Source organism: Phocoena sinus, chromosome X (assembly GCF_008692025.1).
Source record: "Phocoena sinus isolate mPhoSin1 chromosome X, mPhoSin1.pri, whole genome shotgun sequence".
NCBI lineage: Eukaryota > Metazoa > Chordata > Mammalia > Artiodactyla > Phocoenidae > Phocoena > Phocoena sinus.
Genome location: NC_045784.1, coordinates 102,450,454 through 102,465,068, shown reverse-complemented (window position 1 = coordinate 102,465,068; position 14,615 = coordinate 102,450,454). Strand labels below are relative to the sequence as shown.

The 14,615-nt window shown below is 41.5% G+C and overlaps 1 pseudogene; it reads right to left on the bottom strand.

Annotated features, from left to right (window-relative positions):
* Positions 1 to 7,988: 7,988 nt before the first annotated feature.
* On the bottom strand, positions 7,989 to 8,331 carry LOC116747951 (annotated as a pseudogene).
* Positions 8,332 to 14,615: the final 6,284 nt, after the last annotated feature.

Sequence of the window (14,615 nt, the reverse complement as noted above, 5' to 3'; positions counted from 1 at the left end):
CTTAATTTCCAGGTGCTTCTGCTATGCCTCCCTGGAACACAATTCCATGATTAACAAACTCTCCTACCCATCCTCCAACTTATCTCTGAATGTCCAGTGATATTCCTGGCTTTCCCATGAGATTGGAGCTTCCCTTACAGCCCTTTCAAGTGAAAGTGATTTACACCAAGACGCTGCATGTACTAGGGAGTCAGGAGGTGATGTGATGTCCTCTTCCAGCCACACTACAACTTCTAGACAATTCCTCCTTCACTCTCAGGTAAAAAAAAAAAAAAACCCTGATTCTTCTTCCTCCAAGTTTCATACTATCTGGTTACACCTCGACTTCCTCTTTGCTGTCCTCTACTCATTCATTGAAGATCCTGGTTCACAGCCTTTCCTCTCCACCCTAGAGTCGTTAAGCACTGCAAGAGAAAAATCACAGTTAAATAAACAGGTACCACCCTGAATTCATAGTCACCAGTCTCAAATGGACCTTCAATATTCCTGGGGAAATCCTTTCATGTTTCCAGGTCACTCTCTCATTCTCCCCAGTGATTCTTTCAAAGCTTGCCCATTTTCCTCGAAACTCCAACACCTCAACAGCCCCTTCAATCCACCAAATAACTCACCTCTTAAAGATAAGATAAAAAAAAAAAAGATAAAAAAAAAAAAAGATAAGATAGAAGTCTCCATATGGGAAACCAACTTCCTACTACCTACTACTACTAAACTAGGAATATATTCAGAGCCATCCTTCTACTGTTAAAATGAGAGAGAGCCCTCTTCCAAGCTAGGTCTAATTCCTCCATCTTCCAGATCCCTTTCATGTACAGGTCCTCAGTAACCTTACTCAAGCTGTCATTACCTCTGTCCTATACCTTCAACCTCTCCCTCTCTACTGGCTCCTTCCTCTAAGCTCTTTCAACGGAAATACGTGAATACACCCACATCGTATAACATTCAAACAACATGGAAGTATAATGACCATAATCATAGCTAGCATCTACTGACTACTTATGCTATGTCAGGCACTGTTGTGAGTGCTTTCATGTATTAACTTATTTAATTCTCAGAGTGACTTTATGAAGTAGATACTATTATTATTTCCATTTTATAGATGAGAAAACTGAGGAAAAAAGAGGTAAAGTAGCTTGCCCAAGATTACCAAGCTATGAAGTACCAGGATCTGGAATATATATATATATAAAGTCACTTTGCTATACACCAGAAACTAACACAACATTCTAAATCAACTATACTTCAATTAAAATTTTTGTTAAAAAACACACACAGGGCTTCCCTGGTGGCACAGTGGTTAAGAATCCACCTGCCAATGCAGGGGACACGGGTTCAAGCCCTGGTCTGGGAAGATCCCACATGCCCCAGAGCAACTAAGCCTGTGTGCCACAACTACTGAGCCCACGTGCCACAACTAGAAGCCACCGCAGTGAGAAGCCCACACACCGTGCAGCAACAAAGACCCAATGCAACCAAAAATAAATAAATTCAAAAAAACAAAAAACCAAAAAACACACACACACAGCCATGCTAACCAGCTTCATTTTAAATTCATGATCACTAATCTCAAGTGGGCCCTTAATGCTGCCTGGCAATTATAGTATATATCCTTAGACTAGTGCTGTCCAATAGAACTCTCTGCAATGATGGAAATATTCTGTAATCTGTGCTCACCAAAACAGTAGCCATTAGCACATGTGGCTACTTATGTTTACATTTAAATAATTAAATTAGATAGACTTTGAAAAACCAGTTCCTTAGCCATATTAACCACATTTCAAGTACTCAGTAGTCACATGTGGCTAGTGGCTAAGTATTGGACAGCTCAGAATAAGCCATTCAGTCTCCCCTAGATGACTATTTCTCTCCTTCAACTCCCAACACTTTTCACAGACTCCCACCACCCCATCTACCCACTTCTACCAGCATCTCAAACACATGTCTAAAACTGTACTTCTAGACTCTCTCCATTGCGTCCCCTCATACACTCATCTGTCCCCAAACCTATTTTATCCACAGTCGTCAGTTATTGACAACTCCATCCTTTCATGTGCTCAGACCTGAAATCTTAGGAATTTCCTTCACTCCTCTTCCTCTCACACTCCACCCCCAAGTCATTGGTAAGTCCTATTGAGTCTTCAAAATATATCAAAAATTCAACCACTTCTCATGACCTTCACAGCTACCATCCTAGTTCAAGCCATCATTATCTACTGCCTGGATTGTTTCAATAACCCCCAAACTGGTCTTTTACCTCTGTCTCGCACCACAATCTGTTTTCAACACAAGCCAGATTTTCCTATTAAAAGTGAAATTCAAAGTAAAGTCTTTTCTCTGCTCAAACCTCTCCAACAGCTCTCCATCTCAACTAGAGTAAAACCGATATCTGTACAATAGCTTACAAGGTCTTTAATTGTCTAGGTTCCTGTTACCTCTTCAATTTAATTTTCTACTCTTCCTTCCCTTTTCTTACTCTTCTCCAGTCACACTGACTGCCTTGCTATTTTCCAACACACCACATCTTAGGGTCTTTGCACTGGTTGGTCCTTCTACCTGGAAAGCTCTACCCCAGATCTCCACATGACCAATTCCCTCACCTCCTTCAGACCTTTGCTCAAATGTTACCTTCTCAATAAGGTATTGCCATAGTCTCTCCTTTTAAAAATGCCATCTAGGGACTTCCCTGGTGGTCCAGTGGGTAAGACTCCATGCTCCCAATGCAGGGGGCCCGGGTTTGATCCCTGGTCTGGGAACTAGATCCCCACATGCATGTAAAGATCCCACATGACGGGCTTCCCTGGTGGCGCAGTGGTTGAGAGTCTGCCTGCCAATGCAGGGGATACAGGTTCGAGCCCTGGTCTGGGAAGATCCCACATGCCACGGAGCAACTGGGCCTGTGAGCCACAACTACTGAGCCTGCGCGTCTGGAGCCTGTGCTCCGCAACAAAAGAGGCCGTGACAGTGAGAGGCCCGCGCACCGCGATGAAGAGTGGCCCCCGCTTGCCACAAATAGAGAAAGCCCTCGCACAGAAACGAAGACCCCACACAGCCAAAAATAAATAAATAAATAAATTTATAAGATCCCGCATGCCACAACGAAAAGCCAGCGTGCTGCAACTAAGTCCCGGCGCGGCCAAAATAAATAAATATTTAAAAATGCCATCTACCACCCGTCCCCGTCCCTTTACTCAGTTCGGTTAATAATGACCTCCGCCTTGCCAAAACCAAAAATCATACTCAATTCTCATTTTACTCAAACTCTCAGTAGTATTTGAGTTGACCATGATCTCCTTCTGGAAACACTTTGGTACCTTGACTTCCTTAACACCACCCTCTCCTGATTCTCCTTAGCCAGGTTCATAGCTTTCCATACCATCTATATACCATGGACTTCCAATTTGAAATCTCCAGCCTGGATATCTCCTCTACACTTCAAACTATCCAAAGTTGACATCTCCACTTGAATAATAGACACTGCAAATGAAACATGTCCAAAATAGAATCCTTGATTTCAGCCCCTTCCCCAACATGCAATCTTCTTCATCTCAATAAATGGGAGTCCCACCCACCTATTTTCTTGGATCAAAAATCCCTGAAGCCCTCTCTTTCTCTTACATCCTTCATTTAGTCCATCATCAAATACTATCACCTTTACTTTCAAAATATATCCAAAATCTGATCGCTTCTCACATACCTCCAACACTATGACTCTAGTCAAATTCACTATCATCTGTCACCTTGACTACCAAACTCGTCTCTTACTTATTTTGCTTCTTGCTTTCACTCTTATGCCTGCTGCCTTACAGTCTATTTTTTACACAGCAGGTAGGATGAACCTTTTAAAACATAAGTCAGATCATGTAACTCCCTTGCGCAAAACCCCCAGTGGCTTCCCATCTCAGTTATAATAAGATCCAAGGTCCTCATCCTGCCCTGAAGGCTCTACACAATCTGGCCCCCATCCACCCCTCCACCTCATCTACTACTACTCTTCCTTTCTCTGCTCCAGCCACATTGGCTTTCCTGCTATTCCACAAGCATGGCAAGCATGGTCCCTTGCTTCTCAGAGTCTTATTTTTTTTCATTGGTTCTTGGATGAATAGAATTAAATTAATCATAATCTTTGATTCATGGCACATTCTCTTTATTAATACAAGTATGGTTCATTTTTAATTAATTTTTTAAATAACATAATAAGTATCCATGAACCTAATAACTAAATCTAACCATATGGCCCTAATCTCATTCCCCTGCCTCCCCCCACCCCCTGGCAAAGAATCATTATCCTGAATCCTGTGTTCATCGTTTTGTGGTGCTCCATTTAATACAATTTTATGTCATACATATATATGCACACACACATATATATATACACACACACATATATAGATATGTACATATCTACATACATATATGGATATATATATATCTTTCTTAAAAGTATAATTTTTATTATAATGTATTTTAACTTTATACAGCTGTATGCTGTATGTACTCTTTGGGAACCTAATTTTTCCCCCTCCATATTTACTTTTCTAAGATTCACCCATGTATATTTGCATGTTGCTGTGGTTCATTCATCTTGATTGTTGTATAATATTTCATTGTATGAATAACACTTCAAGACCTTGGCACTTTTGCCCTCTGCCTAGAATGTGCTTCTCTTAGATATCCACATGACTACCTCCTTCACTTCACTCACGCCATTATTCAAATGCCACCTCATCTTAACACTATCTAAAATAGTGCACCATTTTACACTCTCTCTTTTACTCTTCTTTACTTTTCCCCATAGCACTTATCACTACTGCTCTGAATATTCTCACTTTGCCTCTCCGGATCCACTCTACCCCTTTCCACCCTGCTCTGTGCCCTGCAGCAGATCTTTATGATCTGCAATAATAGGCTTCCTTGCCTTCTGGTTTCCCCTTTGGTTTTGCCTGTGAGAGATACCCTCAAGAGACAGGAGGGTGGGAGAGACTGGAGTTGTAGCATTTATTCCCCAGCTCCCTCCCTGCTGTGATTTTCCAGCAGCTGTGACGCTCCTGTCCAGTGACTCTCTCCTATTGCCATACTTCTCTCCAGGTTGACTCAGGGCCAAGCTATGGTAATGTCTTCTCATTCCCCTCCCACCTGTGGCTGTTGAATCATTTCTTGTCCTTTCACTTACTATTGTTTACAACTTCGTAAATACTCCTTCATTAAATGCTTATCAATCCTTCTGTTTGAATGCACCTCTCTTTTCTGCCAGTACCCTGAGTGACAGGACTGCCTGACGTTAAAATTATTTATTTTTGTTGTTGTTGATTGTCTGTTTCCCCAGTAGATAGTAAGCTTCAAGAACGTAGGGGCTTCCCTCGTGGTGCAGTGGTTAAGAATCCGCCTGCCAATGCAGGGGACACGGGTTCGATCCCTGGCCCGGGAAGATCTCACATGCCACGGAGCAACTAAGCCTGTAGGACACAACTACTGAGCCTGCGCTCTAGAGCCCGTGAGCCACAAATATTGAGCCTGCATGCCACAACTACTGGAGCCCACGTGCCACAACTACTGACGCCTGCACGCCTAGAGCCCGCACTCTGCAACATGAGAAGCCACCGCAATGAGAAGCCTGCACACCACAATGAAGAGTAGCTCCCACTAGCCTCAACTAGAGAAAAGCCCACGCATGGCAACAAAGACCCAATGCAGCCAAAAATTTAAAAAATTAAAATAAAATAAATTTTTTAAAAAAGAAGGTAGGGACTTTGGGACTTCCCTGGTGGCGCAGTGGTTAAGAATCTGCTTGCCAATGCAGGGGACACGGGTTCGAGCCCTGGTCTGGGAAGATCCCACATGCCACGGAGCAATTAAGCCTGTGCGCCATAACTACTGAGCCTGTGCTCTAGAGCCTGTGAGCCACAAGTACTGAAGCCTGTGTGCCTAGAGCCCATGCTCCGCAACAAGAGAAGCCACCGCAATGAGAAGCTCACACACCACAACAAAGAGTAGCCCCCACTCGCCACACCTAGAGAAAGCCCACGTGCAGCAATGAAGACCCAACACAGCCAAAAATAAATAATAAATAAATAAATAATTTTATTAAAAAAAATAAAATAAAAGAAGAAGGTAGGGACTTTATCTGACTCCCTGCTATATCCCCAAGGCCTAGAATAGGCTGAACTCATAATAAGCATGCAATAAATATTTAAGTGAATTATCAATACATATAATACTGCATTTTAAATGCTTACACACAAAAAATTGCTTGCACATACCTCTTTCAAAACAAATGCCATTATTTCTTTAAGCTACATACCTAACAGAATTGCAGAGTTGAGGGTTAAGTGGATATTTCATTTAGTAGATAGCACCAAATTTTCCTCCATTCTCCTATAGAAGGAATCAGGGCTCCATGGAGAAATGGCTGACTCTAGGACTGGAGCATGGAAAATATAAAATGAGTCGGGAGCACCATAAAAATTTTTTTAATTATAAAAAACTGAACAAACATAAAAACAAAAACCGCCTGCAATTACAGAAGTATGTCAAAGGGATATAGGAGCCAACTGAAAGAGCTTCCAATGGCCAAATTTGAAACAATATGAGCAACAAAATTATCATTGGATTATAATTCAAAGTATAAAATAAATATCAACAAATCCATACTGATATTAATAAATGATTGAATAAATAAATTAAAGGAGAGTACACAAATCTCTTGTACAGAAGAATTCCAAATAATTTATGTAGATACTTTCTCAAGCCAGTGGAGCATAACTGCCCACTCCTTAAGTGTAGGATGTGCATAATGACTTCCTTATAAACAGTGGAGTTTGGAAAGAGAGAAAGAGAGTAGTGTTGCAGTAGAGAAACAAGCCAAACACTGCCTCAGCCAGGCAGTCAAGGTTCACCTCATCAATGATAAATCATGTTGATAGCATGTACCCTTGGTATGATGTATAACTATGGAAAATGCATCAGACAAACTCAAATTGAAGCATATTCTACAAAATATCTGACCGGACTCCTTAGAACTGTCAAGGTAGTCAAAAACAAGGGAGGTCTAAGAAATGGTCACAGCCAAGAAGAGCCTAAAGAGATATGACTAAAGATGATGTGGTCTCCTGGATGGGATCCTGGAGGAGAAAAAAAGGGGCATTTAGGTAAAAACTAAGGAAATCTGAAGAAAATATGGACATTAGTTATGAATAGTGTATCGATATTGGTTCATTAGTTGTGATAAATGTACCATAGTAATACTAACAATAGGAAAAACTGGGTACAGGGTATATAGGAGCTCTCTGTAATATTCTTATATATTTTCAGTAAATGTAAAACTATCCTAAAAGAGTTTGTTAAATGTTTTAAAAATACCCTATCAGGGTGGCTATAATTAAAAAGACAAATAATATCGTGTGTTGGCAAGGATGTGGAGACACTGGAACCCTCACACATTGCTGTGGGAAGATAAAACAGTACAACCTCTTTGGAAAACAGTTTGACAATTCCATATAATGTTAAATATGGAGTTACCAAATGGTCCAGCAATTCCACTCCTAGGTATTTACCCAAGAAATGAAAACATATGCCCACACAAAAACTTGTACATGAATGTTCATAGCAGCATTATTCATAATAGCCAGAAAGCAGAAACAACAGAAATATCCTTCAACTGGTGAAATAAACAAATATGGCTTACCCATACAATGGAATATGATTCAGCCATAAAAAGGAATGAAGTTCTGATGCATGCTACTACATGGATGAGCCTTGAGAATATTAGGCTGAGTAAAAGAAGCCAGTCACAAAAGACCACACATTGTATAGTTCCATTTATATGAAACGTCCAGAATAGGCAAATACATAGAGACAGAAAGCAGATTAGTGGTTGCCAGGGTATGGGGAAAGGTGGGAATAGGATGTGTCAGCTAATGAATATAAGATTTCTTTTCTTTTTTTTGTCAGCAAAGAGCTCTGCTCTTTATTGAACGGGTTACTGAAGAGGTTTAGTCAAAAAGACCAAAGTCCATGTCATCATCAGACTCTTCACATTCTTCTTTCTTTGCTTCTACTTTCCTCAGCTGGGGCAGCAGTGGTGGAGGGGGCAGGACTTCCTGCTGGTGCAGGTCCACCAGCTGCTGGGGCAGCTCCACCAGCCCCCACATTGCAGATGAGGCTCCCAATGTTGACACTGGCCAAAGCCTTTGCAAACAAGCCTGAACAGAAAGGTTCAACATTTACACCAGTTGCTTTAATGAGGGCATTGATTTTATCCTCCATGACCATCACCTCATCGTCGTTCAGGATGAGGATGGAGTAGATGCAGGCGAGCTCTAAGACGGAGGCCATGGTGCGGGGGAGTGCTAGGCAGGGGCTGCCCGGTGTGGTTCTAGTCGCCCGATGATGTGAGGGCCTCACCCCAACGCGGCCTTAGACACCTAAGTGGCAGCTGAGGAAAGGGACAGGATTTCTTTATGGGGTGATGACAATGTTCTAAAATTAGAATGTGGAAATTGTTGCACAACTCTGTGAATATACTAAAATCATTGAACTGTATGCTTTAAAGGGGTGAATTTTATGGCATATAAATTCTATCTCAAGAAAGCTGTTATCTAAGGGACTTTAACCAGAAAAAAATTCTAAGTGTGTTGATTTTGGGGGCTCTTTCTGTTGCTAATTTGTAATGTTATTGCACTGATCAGAGACTGTTACTCCTATGATTTCTGCATTTTTGCAGACTAATAAATGAGTCATTTTGGAAAATGTTCTATGGGTATTTGCAAAGAAAACACAATCTATGTTTGGACAGGGTAATCTCATATATATTATATATATATGTATATATATATTCAACCTTGTTGAGTAGTGTTATGATCTTCTGTATATCCTTACTTATTCACATGATCTGATGATTTCTTAGAGAAATATTTTACTTCAAATATGCCTGAAAGTCTGGCCAGCAACCCCAATCTTATCTCTTATTAAGTTATTCTGAACTATTTCAAACCTTCTCCACTTTTCTCAAATTTTTGCCACCCCTCCCCTAACCATCACATCCTACTTTATACATAAAAATGGAAAGGAAGATGGGATTGACTTCATCTGCCTGGTACCAAACATACAACTTACAACTGTCTACCTTCATCCCGTTCCATTTAACTTTTCTCATTCTTCTAACAATAGAAGAACTACCCCTCCTTCTGAGACCCATTTCTCCACCTGCCCTTGGCATTCCATTCCTTTCCATTTTCTCAGAAACCTTGCCATATCAATTATCCTGTTTCTCTCTTGATTCTTCAACACCTCTCTCTCTGGAGTCTAATTCTTCTCTCCTTGAATCTGGGCTTGTCTTAGTGACTTCTTTAACCAAAAGAATGCAGCAGAAGTGATATTCTGGAATGTATAAGGCTAGGACAAAAGAAGCCTTGCAGCTTCCACTTAGGCTTCTTGGAACACTTACTCTTGGACTCTTGAAGCACCATGTAATGTGTCTGCCTACCCTGAGTCTGTCCTTCTGTGAGAAGACCCAAGCTAGCCACGCAGAGAGGCTGTCTGGAGAAAAAGATGTCCAGCCCGCCCCCAAATATTCTAGTTCTCAGCTATTCAAGTCATCCCAGCTGAGGCCCCAGACATCATGAGGCCAAAATGAGCTTGATGTGCCTTGTCTAAATTCTTGACACAAATACTTATCAGATATAATAATAATTATTATTACCTTTTTGTTTTAAGCCACTAAATTTTGGGATTGTGTGTTAAGAATAACTAGAAAAGAATAACTAGAATGGGGACTTCCCTGGTGGCACAGTGGTTAAGAATCCGCCTACCAATGCAGGAGATGTGGGTTCAAGCCCTGGTCCAGGAAGATCCCACATGCCGCAGAGCAACTAAGCCCGTGCACCACAACTACTGAACCTGCACTCTAAAGCCCACAAGCCCGTGTGCCACAACTACTGAGCCCACACGCCTAGAGCCTGTGCTCCTCAACAAGAGGAGCCACCACAACAGGAAGCCTGCGCACCGCAACGAAGAGTAGCCCCCACTCGCCGCAACTAGAGGAAGCCCGAAGACCCAGTGCAGCCAAAAATAATTAATTAAAAAAAAAGAATAATTAGAACGATCAAAAATGACCTTCGTGTCGCTAAATGTAATTGACATGTTTTCATCCTCATTTATTTGACCTGTCAGTAGCTCTTCTTTCAGGGAACCATTGCCTCTTTTTGAAATACTCCCTTCCTTTGGTTTATCTGACACATCACTCTCCTGGCTTTCCTTATACCTCTCTACCCTCTACCTCTTTACCTTCCTTTACTCAACCACTGAATCTTAACATTTAACTCAGTTACAACCCTTTTTCTCACTTTACAATCTCTCTTTAAGTAATCACATCCATATCTGGAGCTTCAATTACCCCCTGTTCATATATCTCACAAATTGAAGTCCCCAGTTTTTCTCTGAACTACAAAGATTTTTATGCCCACTACACATCTCCTCTTACATGTCTCAAAACACTTCCAATTCAACATATTCAAAACCAAAGTCTTTTCTTCCACCTCCCCCTATAAACCAAAACCAATAACCTGGTCTTCTTGCAGTGTTCCCCATCTCCAAGAATGGCACCATCGTCCATCACTTGCCTTTTGCAAAGCCAGAAACCAGGAGTCACCTTTGCTATGTCCTCTCTCTCATCTTCATGTGCAACCCACCCTGAAGCCCTATCAATTTTGCCTGTTAAATCTCTTGAAACTCTCTTCTTCTCTCTCAATGTTAACCACTTGCACCACCTCTAAGATATCTTCCGGCATATAGTTAGAGCCTTCTTGCCACGCCATGTGGCTTGTGGGTTCTTATTTCCCCAACGAGGGATTGAACCCCGGCCCTTGGCATTGAGAGCCTGGAGTTCTAACCACTGGGCTGCCAGAGAATTCCCAGTTAGAGCCTTCTAATTGAGCTCCTTGCTTTGACTTTTATCCAGTCAATACCTTTTACAGTCAGAATTGTCTTTTTCACTTTTAATCTTTTCAATGATTCTTATTGTGCTTAGAATAAGGACACAATTAACATAGCCTCTGAGACCCTGAATATTTACTCCTTTAGTCTCATCTTATAAAATTCCCCACGTGCTGATTGTCTACAGCCGAACCAGCTCTTTTGTCCCTTGTATGCACTGGGCTTCCTCCTACCACAGGGCCTTTGCACAGACTTTTCCCTCTGCTTGAAATACTTTTTCTTCCTCTTCACTCAGTTAACTTCAAATCTCTGGGGAGGTTTCACTTGCTCAGGGAACCTTCCCTGACCTCTCACACCTCTGTGTACCTCTCCTACAGAGCACTCATCGCGGTTGTAATTTTACATGTACTTGAATGAATATTTGAATAATGTCTATCTCCCTGACTAGACTGAAAGCTTCATGTGGCAGGCACCAAGGCTGTTTTGCTTGCTACTATGCCCAAAGTACCCAATACAATGCCTGCCACATATTAGGTGCTAAATATATATTTGGGGGGGAAAGTAGGGGAGAAAGCAGGAAAGGGGATAAGGAGGGAAGAAGGAAAGGAGGAAAGGGAGAGTAAGAAAGGGGATCCTCCACCTATGATTGGTTATTTGTAAATTTGTATTCTGTTAGTATCCTAACAGTCTTTGTCACTAATTCATGTTGTTAGGTGCATAAAGGTACATGATTGTCACACGTTCTTAGTGGAGTGTACCTTTTTTTTTTTTGCGGTACGCAGGCCCCTCACTGTTGTGGCCTCTCCCGTTGCCTCAACCACTGTGCCACCAGGGAAGCCCAGAGTGTACCTTTTAACAATATTAAATACCCTTTTGTCTCTTTTAATATTTTTGGCTCTGAATTCTATTTTTGTCTGATTCAAATAGTGGGGTTTTTTGTTTGTTTTTTGCTAGCATTTGGACAACTCAAAGTTTTACTGTTTCTTTGCTTACCACTATTTCTTATATTCCACATCGTCCTCTTTTTTGGATTCATTTCTTTCATTTTGCTGTAATACCTACCTGAGTAATTCACAAAGGTTCTGAATATACCTACAATGTGTTCTGAATATGTCAGAAAATTAGAATCTGAAAATTGGAGTTTTGTTCCTTGTATTACTTCACTCCTTCCCTTTCCCCACTCAGGGACAATTGTTCTATTTACAGTAGTCCCTCAGTCTCCACTGAGGATTGGTTCCAGGATCCCCCATGGATGCCAAAATCCTCAGATGCTCAAGTCTCATATAAAATGGCGTAGTAAGGCTTCCCTGGTGGTGCAGTGGTTGAGTCCGCCTGCCGATGCAGGGGACACGGGTTCGTGCCCCGGTTCGGGAAGATCCCACATGCCGCGGAGCAGCTGGGCCCGTGAGCCATGGCCGCTGAGCCTGCGCGTCCGGAGCCTGTGCTCCGCAACGGGAGAGGCCACAGCAGTGAGAGGCCCGCGTACCGAAAAAAAAGGCATAGTACTTGCAAATAACCTATGTACATCCTCCCATATAGTTTATTATTATATTTTTTTATTTTCAGGTGTATTTATTTATTTTTATTGAGGTAATATTGGTTTATATTATATAAGTTTCATGTGTGTAACATTATATTTCTACTTCTGTATACCCTACAACGTGCTCACCACCAAAAATTCAGTTTCCATCCATAACCTTACAGTTGATCCCCTTCACCCATTTCATCCTCTCCACATTCCTCTGGTAACCACTACTTTATTCTCTGTATCTGTGTCTATGTTTTTGTTTGGTTTGGTATGTTCATTTATTTTGTTACAATGGAGTACTATTCAGCCATAAAAAGATGAAATCTTGCCACTTGCAATAACGTGGATGGACCCTGAGGGTATTATGCTAAGTGAAATAAGTCAGACCGAGAAATACAAAAACTGTATGATTTTAATCATATGTGGAATATAAAAAACAAATAAACAAAAAGCAAAACAAAATAAATGAACTCCTGTATACTTTTTCTCAAATTGAAGTATGGTGGTTGTACAATATTATATGTTACAGTTGTACAATATAGTGATTCACATTTTTTAAAGGTTATACTCCATTTATAGTTATTATAAAAACTCCCATATATTTGAAATCATCTCTAGATTACTGATAATACCTAATACATGTCAGTGCTTTGTAAATAATTGTAAATACAATGTAAATGCTATGTATATAGTTGCCAGCTCTGCAAATTCACTTTTGCTTTTTGGAACATTTTAGAATATTTTTGATCTTTGGTTGGTTGAATTGCAACCCTCGTTCTTCTCTTTTTTTTTTTTTCCTGCGGTACGCGGGCCTCTCACCGTTGTGGCCTCTCCCATCGTGGAGCACAGGCTCCGGACGCGCAGGATCAGCGGCCATGGCTCACGGGCCCAGCCGCTCCGCGGTATGTGGGATCCTCCCGGACTGGGGCACGAACCCGTGTCCCTTGCATCGGCAGGCGGACTCTCAACCACTGCGCCACCAGGGAAGCCCGGTTCTTCTCTTTCATGTTGTAGATTTTCTCCAACTATTTCTGGTAATCCTTTGTTGTCTATGCATATTAGTGAATAAGGGACACACTGATTAGCAAAGATAGCTTGCCTGGGTTCCCTCTGCAGTTGTGTGTCAGACTGCCCGGTCTCCTGAGCAGAAGGACTTTGTGTAAGTGGGTTGTGTGTGCTGACCTGTCAGGCTTCCCTTTAAGGTAAGTAACTATGAATGAGACAGAAAGGCCATTCTCCCTACTCCCCGCAAATTGCCAAAACAATTTTACTCTGGCAGTGGAGAACTTTAGTGTATTTCTCTCCTGTTCAAAGTTCCTTCTCTTTTTTTGTTTTTCCATATATTTTGTGGAAGTCCAGATTACACCACGGTCTGCTCTGTTTTCTTCTAGGATCCTACACTCACAATAGCAAACTTTTGGAAGCAAATAGCTCACTTTCTTTAGTGTGAAATTTTAGGCTTTAACCTTGGAATGGGTTGGGGGAAGGAGACGTAGGACTGATCACAAAGGGGCCCAACTGATCCTTCTTTTCTGAATACAATTCTTTAATTGACCAGAGAGCCTCCCCTGCTCTTTGCATTTATTCATTCTGAGATTTTATTTACTCTGGATTTAATCCAGTAAATTTCTCTTGCACTTTTTGGACTGGGCTCCTCCTACTTTCTTATCAATATGATCATATCTGATTTCTATCCTCAATGGATTCTTCACAATTTCTGAACTGCTGATGATACACTTTCCTTTAATTATACCACTCTTGGTCCTTTTGCTATTCTGATGTTTTAAGACGTTTGGGGAGGGGAGGATGGGGACAGAGCACTTAGGCTGCCATCTTGATCTAATCTGACCAAAGTCATTTTCTTATGTCAATTTGACTGAGGCAAGGAGAGTGGCCAGCGCTCACTCTGAGAGGCCAGGGGAAAGGGCATCTTCCAGTGCTGGCTTCTGATTAGTCAGGACTTCTAATAAAGGTCCATTAGAATTGAGAAATCTAGTGTCTGAATATCAGTGCTTCTGAGAGAGACAAGGTGACAACTAGCAGGCATGACACTCAGAGCAGAAAAATTGTACGCAAAAAAGTGCCCCCATTGGGTGAGTTGATTAGAAAAAGGCACTCCTTTGGGTAGGCCAATTAGAAAATTGCTTGCCTTTCTCTG